This window comes from Papaver somniferum, chromosome 4 (assembly GCF_003573695.1).
Source record: "Papaver somniferum cultivar HN1 chromosome 4, ASM357369v1, whole genome shotgun sequence".
Lineage (NCBI taxonomy): Eukaryota > Viridiplantae > Streptophyta > Magnoliopsida > Ranunculales > Papaveraceae > Papaver > Papaver somniferum.
Genome location: NC_039361.1, coordinates 74,540,472 through 74,555,277, shown reverse-complemented (window position 1 = coordinate 74,555,277; position 14,806 = coordinate 74,540,472).

Here is a 14,806-nt window from a genome sequence, read left to right as displayed (position 1 = left end):
GACGAGAAAGTCGCAACAATGAAGAAAAGTATTAACAACTCACCAAAGAAGCCGCAGGAGACTGTATATCGTGGGGGATCATCCTATGAGATGTCTTGCTCCTGCCTTCTCCTCCTTGAGGACTTTCTTGAAGGTTTGGAGAGTTTACATCAACTCGAAATCTCACAGCACGGCCGTCCTACCATGGAGTCCACAATACAATTAAGAAGCGTGATTGGCGTACTTTGGCTAAAATCATGAAAAAGGTACTCACCTGTGTCGCATTTGGAGACGCCTTCCTTTTGTCTCCACTGGAAAGATATCTCAGCCTGGGTCGATCAGAGATCATGTCAGAGGAAGGGAACTCTCGAACTGGGGACTTGACGTCCATTGCAAACTCATACACACGCCCAAGTTGCTGACGCTAGAAGTCTATGTAACCCGGAGTCACGAAATTAGCACGATCAGAGTATGGGAATAAATACTCACTTCCCTCCACATGAGTGCAGTCCAGATTAATCTTCAAATACTCAATTGATGGTTTGTTCATTCGGTGACCCGGAATACACTGATCAGCACCCATCTGTCGAGCTGCTCTATCAATATTGTATTATTCTACCCAGAATTATCCATTCATTACCGATATCAAGAAACCAGGAGTACAACTCAAGACAAAATATCTCTCTCATTCACTCAGACCAGCACCAGTACTCAATGTGATGTTCTCGTCAGTAGTATTGAAAGTGATCAACTGTGAGAAAAGAGAAGGAACCGACACCCAGGGGTGAAAATTGAACTCGGACTCAATGTCCAAAACGTCAGTAATGCATATCTTGTATTGTGGTTTCTTTCTAGACCAGCGCATGATCCTGGCGTTATTCTTCTCAAGGAAGGAGTGACGAGTGTCGACCTTGGGCCCTTGCAAAATTCTGCGGGGAATTGGGGCGTAACTCTCGAGATGCTCCCACATCAAGTCTTGGAGGAACATGGTATTGGAATATTTCTCGACTTTCATGAAGTCATCAGAAATACTGGAGTCTATAACTATAGAGTCTAAATTGGCGAACAACGAACCCAAGAATAGACTGCCAATGGGAATTTTCTCACCTTTTTCCATCTTTATGGCAAAGCGAATCACAAACGGATTCAGCAAGTGTCCACAATCTTCAAAGATATCCCTGGAAAGCCACATGCATAAGAAAGCAACAATTGTTAAAGCGCCATCAACCGGTTCTTCAGGAATTCTATCTCTCGGCCACCAATGTGATAACCATTGAGCATAGCAGGATGCGGGTGACTCATTGAATTTGTGCATCTTGGCCTCTAATATGTTAGATATCTCCTTCTCCTTTGACGAAAGCTCTTCAGGGAAATTACCAGTAATTGGAAAGTGCAACAAAGCAACTACATCTTCTAAAGTAATGGTGAATTCTCCCCACCTGCATATAAACGTGTGAGTAGGAACACACCAACGGGCGAGCAAGGCTACCATACCTGGTATATCATGGTTGATGATTAAATCTCCAGCATCTTGAATGGCTCGTGTTACCTGGGCACTATCCAATATGGTCTTAGCACGGCTATGACCCAGCATGTGTTTTGCCCATACAGAGAAATGCATCAGGGGCTTTCGTGAAAGCTTGAACTCCACATGAGAAGCCGAAAAGTGTTTTCCTTGCAAAAAAAATCGGATTACTTCTTTAGGAGATACCAATTTATGCTAAGTAGTGCTCCTGGGATTTATTAACAACCGAAACGAGGAGCCTAAGGGACGCTTTTCAGGTCTATATAGATACGTAAAGAACTTATCCCCGGCAGTTGGAATGTTCTTAGTCTTGGGACTTCTCTCTTTCTCCTTGGAAATCTCAGAATCATCATTTCTGGAGGAACCATCACCTCTGGAAGAGGCGTCTGTAGAAACATCCTCTCTCGAAGAAGCATCATCTTCAGAAGCGCTACGGGACTGAGCCATTTTCGCAAAGTTGCTGTGACGTCCATACACAAATTTCATCAATATAATTGAAGCAACAAGCCAATTATATGATCATATCAACATCTACAAAAATGGTAATCCTCAACTCTTACCTATTTACGATTTCACGAACTTAGTGATAACAGCGTAAAATCCCAAAACTTGCTCGTTCTTTCAAACCTGCAAAGTCGAGCATAAAACATATTATTCAAGAGTCAACACTGACTTTTCGAGAAACTATGAATAATTCACATAACTTTCCATGTGAACATTCGTTGGTTTTTACGTGTACATACACTATAAAATCACTAAACTCACACATACACTACGAATTCATCGACTCATGAATTATTTGCTTTCAACAATTTTCATAAATCAAAACTTGATTTATATTCAATAAAACGTGAACAGGTCACGTACCTTAAAAAAAATTCGTGAGTTAATAACTCACGTAAATATATATAAAAAAAAAACCTTTTTGCTCAATCGAGCATCCGTCTATGAAACGAGAGTCTTTTCTATTTTTGCAAAAGTCTACATATTTCAAACAAAATTTCGAAAGTTCTCAAACAAATTTTCATCATGAACTCCAGGTCTTTTCGAAATTCCTTTAACCCTAAGGATCGTTATTTATTACTTTTACGAACAAACCTACGTTCCTAAAAGTATTTGCAAAGCTCATGCTTCGAAAAACAAACTTGGGTTTTCATGAAACCTAATAAAAAAAACTTTTACTACTGCAACTAGACCATGTCTATTCAAAAGTTTATGAATATCTTTCATGTTAAGGATTTTTTCTCGTTCCTTAAACTAACGAACAAACGGGCATATACATACGTTTCTAAAAATCCTTCATAAATCCTACGCATGCATGCAACCATGGGGTTTTTGGTTTCGTGAACAACTCATCAATCATAAAACCTACAACAACAAAAAAAAATCGGACTTACCTGGTCGGCGCCGGTCGGAGCTTGGCCGGACGGCAAATGGTGATGATCAGCGGCGACTAAAATCCGGCAGAAAATGTTTTCTTCCCTGCTGCAACTCGCGTGAGAATGGTGAAGAGAGTGAGGTGCTTGGTCGACCAAAATAAATAATTTTAGGGCTTCTCCCCTTTTATATCAAATTTATTTCCAAAACCTAATAAAAACATGGGTTTCTTTTTTTGGGCTTGGGCCCATATGTCCTAAACCGACCATAACTAGGCTTCTCAACACTCAAATCAGCAGTTCCTCATCTCTCCATGCTCACGGGATGACACTCTATCTTACTATCAGGGTTCTCATCTGTGCACCTGCCCGTACATGACATCATTGGGGTAAATCGAGGATTCTGAAACTTCCTTTGTAGACTGAGTTCAACCACTGATCTCGTCGACTGAAAATTACCATTTAATGCTTACTGCGGAACCTGACTGTTCCTCACTAAGCAGGGGACTTAATGTAGATGGTGGATTTTCAAGAAAGGTCAAAACCGTAAAGTCATGATACTGCATGTTTCTGACACGACTTCAGAGATCCATGTGACGATTCGTGTTTTACGAAGTATGATGCATATGTCGCTCGAAAGGCCTCTCCGGAGCGTTCGACACCGGGCATTTCATCATAGCCTCTATGTAGAATAACGTAATTGGGCAGGTCTCCGTAAGACTGAGAGCTTAACGCCTTCAGGATACCGGTGACACTCACTGTTCTCTGACTACATAGAGGAATTTGCCTCTACATAGAAGAACAATTGGGCGGTTCTCCATAAGATTGAGAGCAATAACGTCTTCAGGACGGTGATACTCACTGTTCCTGACTATGTAGAGAGACCCGTGTATAGACTCAGGCGGTCCTCCATACATGAAATGTTGAGAGGGAAAAACGTCTTCGGGACATTAGCAACACTCGCTGATTTACTGACTATACTCAAGAGATTAAATTCTAGGTCATATTCACCACTGAATTCCTAGAAGATAATCTATCTTATCTCATTACTCCTATTTCATGATCAAAATTTTAATAGATAAATGTATTACTCCGATTTCATGATCGAATCCACGGCTGATCTCATGAAATGGTAATAGATGTTACTCTGATTTCATGGTCGAATCCACGGCTGATCTCATGAAATGGTAATATCACCACTTATTTTATTACTCCGATTTCATGGTCAAATCTGCGATTCCATGAGATGGTGATGAAACTATCATTTTATTATTCTGAATCCATAGTCCAATTCGCTGCTGATTTTATGGATTGATAATAAAATAACTACTCATCTTATTACTCAGTCTCATGAATTATTCTCCACTGAATTTCATAAATCAGTAATAAATACCCAACAACCGGGCATCTGGACCATCACTGAGTAATCCCCACAAAAATGATGCGAGTGTACTCGACAATGATGCACGACTGAGCACCCGGATGCACGAACGAGTGTCCAAAAAATATGAAATAATGAGGAATCCTTCGCAAAACAAGAAAAACAATGAATATTAATAAAATAATAAGAGGCGCCCAAGGCCGGTCCCACCAGCCGGCCGTGCCCTAGCCATGGTCGACCCGTGCCTCTCCCATTATTTTCCTTATTTTTTTTTATTTCATGAACTCACGAAAACTCCTTGGTCTTAGCAACTTTCCTTGTTTTTGAAAAACTCGTGAATTCTCCATAACTTGGTGGATTCACGAAATAATATTATTATAAAATAAGGAGAGGTGTGCGGGACCGGGAAACCTAACCAGCCGGCCATGCCTAGGCCGTGGCCAGTCCCACACCTCACAATCCTTAGCCTTTTATAATTATTATTCCCTAATCTCACGAAACTCCTTCGTTTCAACAAAAACTCGTGGATTCTCCATAACTTCAAGGATTCATGAAAAATAATAAAATAGGGAAAGGTGTGCGGGACCGGTCAACCTAGCCGGACGTCCATGCCCTAGCCATGGTCGGTCCCACACCTTACAATACCTAATCTTGCATAATTATTATTTTCCTCAATTCATGAAACTCCTGGGTTTTAGCAAAATTCATGATTTCTCCATATTTTCTCAAATATTGCTCAAATCACGAAAAACCAAAAGCCAACATAGACGCACGACTGGCTAGCATCTCACGACAATTTTAAATATTAAAACACTTTTATTTTAATATTTTCAAAATATTGATGAATTGAGCAAACATGCTCATTCCAACAAAAATCGAGAATTCTCAGTCAAGATGAAACTTTTCTGAAAATTCACCATGTTGCTCGAACGTGCATCGGAAAATACTGAAACTCTCAGTATGGAAACACGGACACCACAGAAACACGTGCATGCCTCCATGACCGACCAGAGTCATTCCTAGGGCTTGCACAAAGCCGGTCCCACATGTTTTCATAATTCTGACCTAATTTGTTCAATTGCTCATACTGGGCCCGAACTCTCTCCAACCAACTGGAGAACCCTTCAAATGACCAACAACTGGACCCGTGACCACCAAGATCCGGTCCCATGCTCTCTTGGTCAGTCCTCATCTCTCATACATAGGTTTGTCACCTAACGTTGAATCCAGCAATATTTCAATAAATGATGAAACATGCATTTAATCATCGTTCTTTCACCAACTCTCAAACTGAGAACCCTGGTGCGTGCTCACTCGAGCATTGGGCATCACATGGACGCTCATCATCCCATGTGGTCGGTTCCTCTTCACTCATGACCAATTTTCAGCAATTCACCAATTGTTGAAGGATTGATCAAAAAATTAGGGTTTCGATCAAACGCTTCACGAATCACCATTCTGAGTAAATTCAAACACAACATTATGTTGATTCAGCAATCAACATCCAAATTAATAATATTCGATAATTCACCAATATTTTTGATTAATAATTTATTGGGTCACGACACCAGTAAATAATTCTTTAAATTGAGCAATACTTGCTCAGTTGATCGAATATTGATCCAACCATCAATATTCGGTAATTCATCAGTAGTTTTTCGAATTGAGCAACACTTGCTCAATTTCACGTCAAATTATCAATATTCAGTGTTTTGGTGAATTGAGCAACACTTGCTCAGTTGCACACCAAAATTATCAAATTCGTCGAATTGAGCAATACTTGCTCAGTTGCTCGAAAAACTCTCAATATTCGGCAATTCGTCGAGTTGAGCAATACTTTCTCAGTCTCTAGTCAGTAATTCATTGACATCTCAGAGAACTACATGTTCAATCCATGAATCGCCGAGAATTCACCACTTATGCTCGATTCAACAAAATTAGACTCACAATCTAAATCAATCAACAACTGACCAACTAATACACGTCTGCCTTGCAGACTCCACGATTCGTGAAATCGCAATCACGTCACAAATGGGGGATATCACTCAGGGTTTTGGTATGGCGGTCTACGGCACGTGGATTCATCCACAATGAAAAATGTGCGTAAGTCGTGTAAACGGTGGAAGGAGTTAGCAAAGTAGTGGGTGCACGATCAGTCAAGTCTCCGCACGACATGGAACTGACTTTACCACGATCTCCCACTTTCCCACTCTTTCACTCAAGAAACCGTCACACTTACAGGGATCAGTGATACATCATTCTTGCAATATGAATAAGTCTAAATCGAGGACATCAGGGAGGATCAATCAGATATCATCAATCATCGATTATCATCATTATCCGTCAATAACTCGATATAAACTTATTCACAGAACTCAACTTCAGCAGTTCAGCAATATTGCAGAAACCTTCAGCACACCCACAATCCTTGATCATGATTGATCCCACACAACTCTCATCTTTCCTCCTGCAGATCAACCCATCTTCCTCTTTGCGATCGAATTGACTCTGGAACGGCCATTGTATTGGTTTAGGACGGAGTCATACAGATTGATTTCCCGAATCTAAGCACACCCTTTGTAGCGGTGCATCTGTGTGAGGATTAACATTTTTCCCGGCTGAGGAGTCTCGACAGCACGCTCGACTCTCCGCCTTCCCAAAAAACCGGCGGCTCGTTTTTCCCCATCTACAAGATGCATTTCCCATCGGCTCTGGATGGCGTGACTCCTGCGGTAGCCGTTCTGTCAGGTCCTTGAGAAAGACGAGTACTTCTTTCTGAGTCGAGATCATGTCCGTCTGGGCTCTAACAAGAACCTCCTGTCGTTCCATCAAATCAGCGATGGTGATACAGGGTCGGCTCCCTCTGGCTCCTCCGGTTTCCATCCCGTTGGTGGGATAACTGGAGTCCTAGTTGCGGTTGGAGGCGCCATGCTTGACGAAGCATTAAGGGTGGTAGCGGCAGATCTGGCCCTGGTGACTGGCGGTGTAATGCCTGAAGGAGCGCTTTCGGTGCTGCCAGGATTAGCAGGGTGTGCAGAAACATTAGAGGCGGCAACAACTCTGGCATGGTGATTGGTGGTGTAACACTTGAAGGAGTGATTTTAGTGCTGCTGGGATCAGTAGGTGGTGTAGTGATACCGCTGGAATGAGCGTTAACACCAGGGACAGATTCCATGTTGGTGTTCTCGGAACTTCCAGCTGATCCGGATCTGAGTTCAACCATGTTGAAGTTGGAATTGAAAGGTGATACTGGAATTGGAAATTGATATTGAAACCGAGAGATTGATCTCCCACTGTGGTCGCCAATTGTATGAGGGTGAAAACAGTTTCTGCTAATTTTGGTAATTTCGGGTGTGTGGGTGAGAAACGAGTCTAAACCCTAAACAGTGTACTGCAAGGGAGTACTTTGATTCGAGAGATCAATCTATACAATCCGGCCTATACCAAGAAATGGCCGTTCCAGACTTACTTCGGTCAAAAAGTGAAGGAGAAGGGTTGGTTTTGGGGAGAGAAGCGAATAGAGTGTTGAGACCAGAATAGTTGTTTGACGACTTGTATCATAAAGTAGAGAGCTAACAGATGTGAAAGATAACAGGTTATTTCTGAGTATTGTATGTTCCTAACCAAAACTTTTCCTTTGGTGGAAATAGGTGAGACCCATTTATACAAGTCGCAATGAAACGTACCCTGGTCTCGTAAGAAGTGGAAACGGTTGAGTAAAGGGAAGAAAGCGGTAACGGGTAACACCTGGAATTGATGTTTCCATAATGAAGGAAACGTTTCACCATTACTTCTTGTATTTACTAACCGCCTCACTCTTATGAAACTTTCTTGTAACGGGCGTAATGTACGCCGCACGTTGTAAACCGCCAAACCAATACCCTGATGAGCATCCCCTAGTTTGTGACATCTTTTGATGTCTCGAGTGTTTTGTGTAGCATGTTGCTATTGTTTGGCAAGTTGAGCTTGGGAGGCTTGCCGGCTCGGTGGTGACCTTCGAAGGTCGAGATTTTGCATCTTGAGAGGAAGGTTAGCCGTTGATTGTGGTTACCTTCCGTTGGTATCCAGTGGCGTGGCCACAGTGCTGGCATGGCTTGCGCATGCTCTTGGCGTGGCTAATTAGGGTTTGGTGTCGTGACCAAAGAATTGGCATATCAAAGTGTTTGTCGTGACCAAAGAGTTGGCAGTGTAGCCAAGAGATTTCCACAAGTCGTTTGGTAGCAAGCTTGTACGGCTGAGATTTGCATCTCAGAAGGAGGGGTGGCCGTTGATTGTTGCAACCCTCCGTTTGACGGCCAGCAGCATGGAGGCATGGCCAGCACGACTCTTGCATGCTCTTGGTGCGTCCCAAATTAGGGTTCGGCACAAACCGTGGAACTTTGGCATCACAATCAAGAGGTTGCCACAAATCGTTTGGTTTGGTGGCAAGCTTGTACGGCTGAGATCCGCATCTCAGATGGAAGGCTAGCCGTTGATTGTTGCAACTCTTCGTTTGGAAGCCAGCGACATGTGGTAGGGCCGACATGGCCTTGGCATATTTTAGGCGCGTCCAAAATTTGGGTCTTAGAAAAACCATGATGTTTGGCCTTGGGCCGGAAGTTGCCATGCGTTAGGTGGCAAGCTTGGAAGGCTGATATCTGCATCTCAGATGGAAGGGTAGTCGTTGATTGTTGCAACCCTTCGTTTTGGCAGCCAGCGGCATGAAAGAATGGTCGGCATGGCTTTGGCACGGTTTAGGCGGGGCCAAACCTGGATTTTGGTATAGTTTAGGCGCGGCCAAAAACTAGGGTTTTGGCATAGTTTGTGCGTGACCAAAATTAGGGCTTGGCGTTGGGCCAAAGGTTGTCGCGCGTTAGTTGGCGACCTTGGACGGCTAAGATCTGCATCTCAGATGGAAGGGTGGTCGTTGACTGTCGCAACCCTTCGTTTGGCAGCCAGCGACATGTGGTAGGGCCGACATGGCTTTGGCACAGTGGTGCGGCTGGCATGGTTAGCATGCCTTGGGTCGGAGATGTGGCTGGCACGGCATGCCATTGGCACATGTGGCATGGTTGGAATGCCTTGGCGTAGAGGTATGGATGGCGCGGCATGCCATTGGCACATGTGGTGCGGCTGGCATGGTTGGAACGCCTTGGCGCGGAGATGTGGCTTGCACGGCATGCCGTTGGCATATGTGGCATGGTTGGCATGCCTTGGCGCGGAGGTGTGGCTGGCACGGCATGCCATTGGCACATGTGGTGCGGCTGACATGGTTGGCACGGCTTGGCGTGGAGATGTGGCTGGAACGGCATGCCATTGGCACATGTTGTGTGGCTGGCATGGTTGGCATGCTTTGGCGCAGAGATGTGGCTGGCACGGCATGCCATTGGCACATGTGGTGCGGCTGGCATGGTTGGCATGCCTTGGCGCGGAGATATGGCTGGCACGACATTCCATTGGCACATGTGGTGCGGCTGACATGGTTGGAATGCCTTGGCGCGGAGATGTGGCTGGCACGGCATGCCATTTGCACATTTGGTGCCGCTGGCATGGTTGGCATGCCTTGGCGCAGAGATGTGGCTGGCATGGTATGCCACTGACATTGTGGTGCGGCTGGCATGGTTGGCATGCCTTGGCGCGGAGATGTGGATGGCATGGTATGTCACTGGCACATGTGGTACGGATGGCATGGTTGGCATGCCTTGGCGCGGAGATGTGGCTGGCATGGTATGCCATTGGAACATGTAGTGTGGAAATTAGGGTTTGGCCTATCGAAACGCTAATTAGCAAAAAAAGGTACACTGGTAATTTTCTCGCAGACATATTAAAGGGTTCAATAAATGCGCTTGGTGGAGACATTATTACTCAAGTTCTGTGAGGTCACTGTCTGACTAGGGTTTTACGATTTTAACCCTAAGCTAAAAACCACCATCAACACTATTTCCATTATTTTCATCTTCATGTTTTTAGGTTTATTTGTTTAAATTCTAAAAATATTTGGAGGATGATGTTTTGAAGTATTTAATCTTTATGATTTCTTATATTGCAATTTGTTATGGGATATTGGTGTTTACGTCTGTGAACTATGTTTGTCCCATACTTTGTCAAAAGTAAAGTCGTTCGTGTTCGGTATTCACGTACTGGTAAAAAAATGAATGGACTTTTGACAAATGCAAAAGTTAAGCCTATATTGTCAATCTTTGATGGAAGATAGGTTGAAATATTTTGTTTTCAAGGATTATGTCTATTAATTGTCATTATGCAAATAGTGATTTAAGATAAAATTAATCCTTGCGTATTCCGCAGTATTGATCATCCCTGATCCATATTTTATGTATTACTGTGAGGCTTCGTAATGCATCTTATGTTGAGAACTATACAACCAAGGTTATTTATTAGCTTAGTTGGTGTTCCATGAGATATGTTATGTCGAGCATATTGAACTAACTTAATCATCTTGTTTAGTTATTTAGTTATTGCTCTTAAGTTTTCTTATGTCGAGCAAAACAAATGACAATTAAATTGATTACTTTTGTGATTAGTTTGGTTGTGTATTCCAATTAGATTAATTATGGGTTTTCTTGTAATTAATATAGTTGAGTTTTTTCGTGTCTCCATAAGTTCTCTTATGTTGAGCATAATCAATTGAATTGATCACCTCTTGTGTATAATTTGATTGTGTATTCCGATTAAATTAATCATGGGTTTACTTGTGATTAATTTGATTGAGTTTTTTGGATATAGAAAATCATTCTCATGGTTTTTGGTGTCCAATAAAATCCTTCTTCGTTTGAAATTAAGGTCGCTCTTGTTGTTCTTTCGGGAATGACATCAAATGGGGTGGGGGGGGGGGGGGGGGGGGGGGGGGAGGGGTTGGGGGAGAGTTCTTTTGAACTTGTGCTTAATGGTCATATCTGGAGGGGTGTGCGGCTGTGGAATTTTACAGGGGTTATCTTGTATCTTTAAACTCCTAGATGAATGCATTTAGCTTCGGCTTTATGATTGCATCTAAATTAGTTAGTATGTATATTTTTTATTTAAGTCATGAAATGTCTCTTTTGGAAATTTCATTATGATCCCGTTCTTGTACCTTTGCCAATTTTATTGACAAAAAGGGGGAGGATTAATATGTAGTTCACACTACAAATACATATGGTTTTCAGATCATTGTGTAAAGGGGAGTGGTTTCCATGTGAGATGGAGTATTGACTAAGGGGGAGTGATACATATCACCATAGCATTATTGTTGAAGTTGTGATACAATTGGACTTTGACACTCTGTAATAATACTATGACACTGTATAACAATGATCGAGACCGATGCTTCTCTGTAATAATACTATGACACTGTATAACAATGAACGAGACCGATGCTTTCTCATTGTTATAGCTACAGATCTTCAACAACGGTGATGCTAAACTTACAACCTTTGGGTTCATTGGAGTACTTGGAAATGACGAAGATTTCGAGGAATGTTGAAGATTAGACATGTGGAATAGGAGATACTATTTTTTTTATATATTTTTTGTATTCCATATGTATTGATAGTTTTGTCACTAAAATTGACAAAGGGGGAGATTGTTAGAGCATTGCTCGGTCGAACTCGCATCCATTGCTATCTCAAGCATGTTTGTCAATGTTAGTGATCAAAACTATAAGTCTTGATTTCTAGTATATTATAGCTAAGTCTCGGACTAGGATAGAAAGTGTAGTTGAGCTCAAGGACTTCATGGCGATTCATCATACAAGTAGAAGAACTATTCAAGGAACCGGTGGAATTTCTCGACAAAAGGGTATGTGAAGACTTGAACTTATCTGTCACTCAAAAGTCTATATAATCTATCTCATACTCTTTGAGACAAGAAGTCGTGTGCTATATATATAGACTTGGATTATACACATTTGATATTTTGAGCCGGGTATACCTCGCCTATCTATATCTCGAAATATGTGTTGGTAAGCTTTTCGATTCGATCAAGTTTATCTTTACCATGTGACGAAAGTCATGATATGTTTCAATCATCTTGAAAATTGCTTTGACGAGAAATGGTGTAACAACTGTATAACGTCCTCTAAGAATATTTCAATGATTGAAATGAGAGTTTAGATTACATAACCAATGGTGGACATAAGCATTGTTGTGGAAAAACATTTATGTACAAGTCCTATTCCTTGAACCAAAGCTTGCGAACTTTGTTGATCAAGAGAACCGGAAGAATGACATGAGCCAAGTCCGCAAACTCATTCCGCAAACTGTCGAAGTTCTCAAACCCGAGAATTTCTGCTGGAGTTGACAAACTACTTGCGTGAAGCTAAGTCCGCGAACTCAGTCCGGGAACCGGCGAAGTTCTCATACCCGAGAATTTCTGCTGGAGTTTGTAAACTCTGCCCGGTAACTTAAGTCCGCGAACCTAGTCTGCAAACTTGAGAAAGTTATATATCTGAAGATGATTTCTGAACTTAAACTTAAAAAGACTAAGGATTGAAGTTTGCAAACCGTGGCTATAGAAGTTCATGAGCCGATTCAAGTGAATCAAATCATCTTTGCTTCAATTGTGTCTTGTGTAGTACATGAGATTTCCTTGCAATTGAACAACTCTCTAACTAGTTCATTTTGAAGTCATTTGAACTAGTTATGGTGAAGAAGAACATGGTTGATATGAAATGCTCATATGGCTAACCTTTTGGTTAACTATTGTTGAACCAACAAGTGCATACGTTTGGGTACGGTTAACAAACCTAGAAGCGTGCATTTTCAAGTGTGTATAAAAAGCTAAGTTTTCGATCTAACGGTTGAGAAATATTAGCTTGAATCTAAATCAGGTTTTCATCTAACGGTGGATATTGATTGCTTACTAAGGTAATTGCAAACCCTGATTTGAAAGACTATATAAAGGAGACATCTAGTATTGTGCAAAACTAATCCCCACACCTCACGTGTGATACTAGTTTGCATACTAGAGTCGGTTCTCCTTTAACCTTTGGTTTTCTTCTTCTAAAACCAGGTTAACGACTTAAAGACTTCATTGGAATTGTGAAGCCAGACAGATACAACTTTTATCGTAGTTGTGTGATCTGATCTTGCATATTCTATCGTACGAGTACAAGTAGATTGATTGGCTTGGGATTGATATCTCCGATAGGCAAGATACAAAAAGTAATCACAAATATTTTCGTCTCATTGTTTGTGATTCCGCAACATATTGTTTCGCTACCATACGATTAAGATTGTCGTGAGGTGATTGATAACTCTAGGTTGTTCTTAGGGAATATAAGACCAGATTATCAATTGGTTCCTGTTCACCTTGATTATTATCAAAAGACGGAACAAAACATTTAGGCTTTATCTGTGGGAGACAGATTGATCCTTTGATAGACTTGTCTGTGGGAGACAGATTTGTTTATTGTCAAAGCCTGCAATTTTGGGTCATAACAACTCTTAGTTGTGGGTGAGATCAGCTAAGGGAATCAAGTGCGCAGTATCCTGCTGGGATCGGAGGCGTAGGAGCATAATTGTACCTTGGATCAGTGGGATACTGATTGGGGTTCAACTACAGTCCATTCCGAAGTTATCTTGGAGTAGGCTAGTGTCTGTAGTGGCTTAATACAACGTGTGTTCAATCTGGACTAGGTCCCGGGGTTTTTCTGCATTTGCGGTTTCGTCGTTAACAAAATTTCTGGTGTCTGTGTTATTTCAATTTCCGCATTATATTGTTTTATCTTTATAATTGAAATAATACAGGTTGTGTGTTAGATAATCAATTAGAGTAATCCAACCTTTGGTTGTTGATTGTCGTTGATTGATCCTTGGATATTGGTATTTGGTACCATCCAAGTTAATCCTTGTGTTTGATTAAAGACTCGCTTATTTCTATTAGCTCGAGTAAATCAAAACAAGAGAGAGATATTAACTCCCTGAGATACTTTTACCTAGATCGAGTCTGACTGTCTAGTTGATTCTCTAGAAAGTATTTCAGAGTTAGTACATACAGATTGCTAAGTGAAATATTGGGTGGTGTTGTTAGACCCCCGCTTTTTCAATGATGACAACAAAAACTTGTTGCAATTTCCTCAGTGGTCAATGATTTGTTCAGCGAGAATTTTTTCAGTCACGAATTTTACTTATACTGACGATGATAGACACCGTTCGGAAAAAAAACATAATTTGTAACCACTATTTTTTTCTCGTTAAATATATATGGGGTGACAATACCCATCGATCATTAGTAACTTTTAACGCGACGTGACAAGATTTTGTCTCCATAGTGTTTCGGCATCTAAAATACTTCGCCACGATATAAATGTTAGGCGAGAAATAAAATGTTATTTTTTTGCCACATATAAGAATAGTCCCTGGAAGTAATATTTACAGTGACCAAATTTTAGACACAACAAAAATTTCCAGTGACTAAATAATTTGTTGTTAGGATTACTTATATATTAGAGATAAAAAATCGTTGTCAGTAAAATATGGATTTACAACAACAAAATTTTAGACGTTAGAAAAAAAATATGGGCAACATATAAAATATTATTATGAATATAGTTGTCCTTTGACCTTCAAA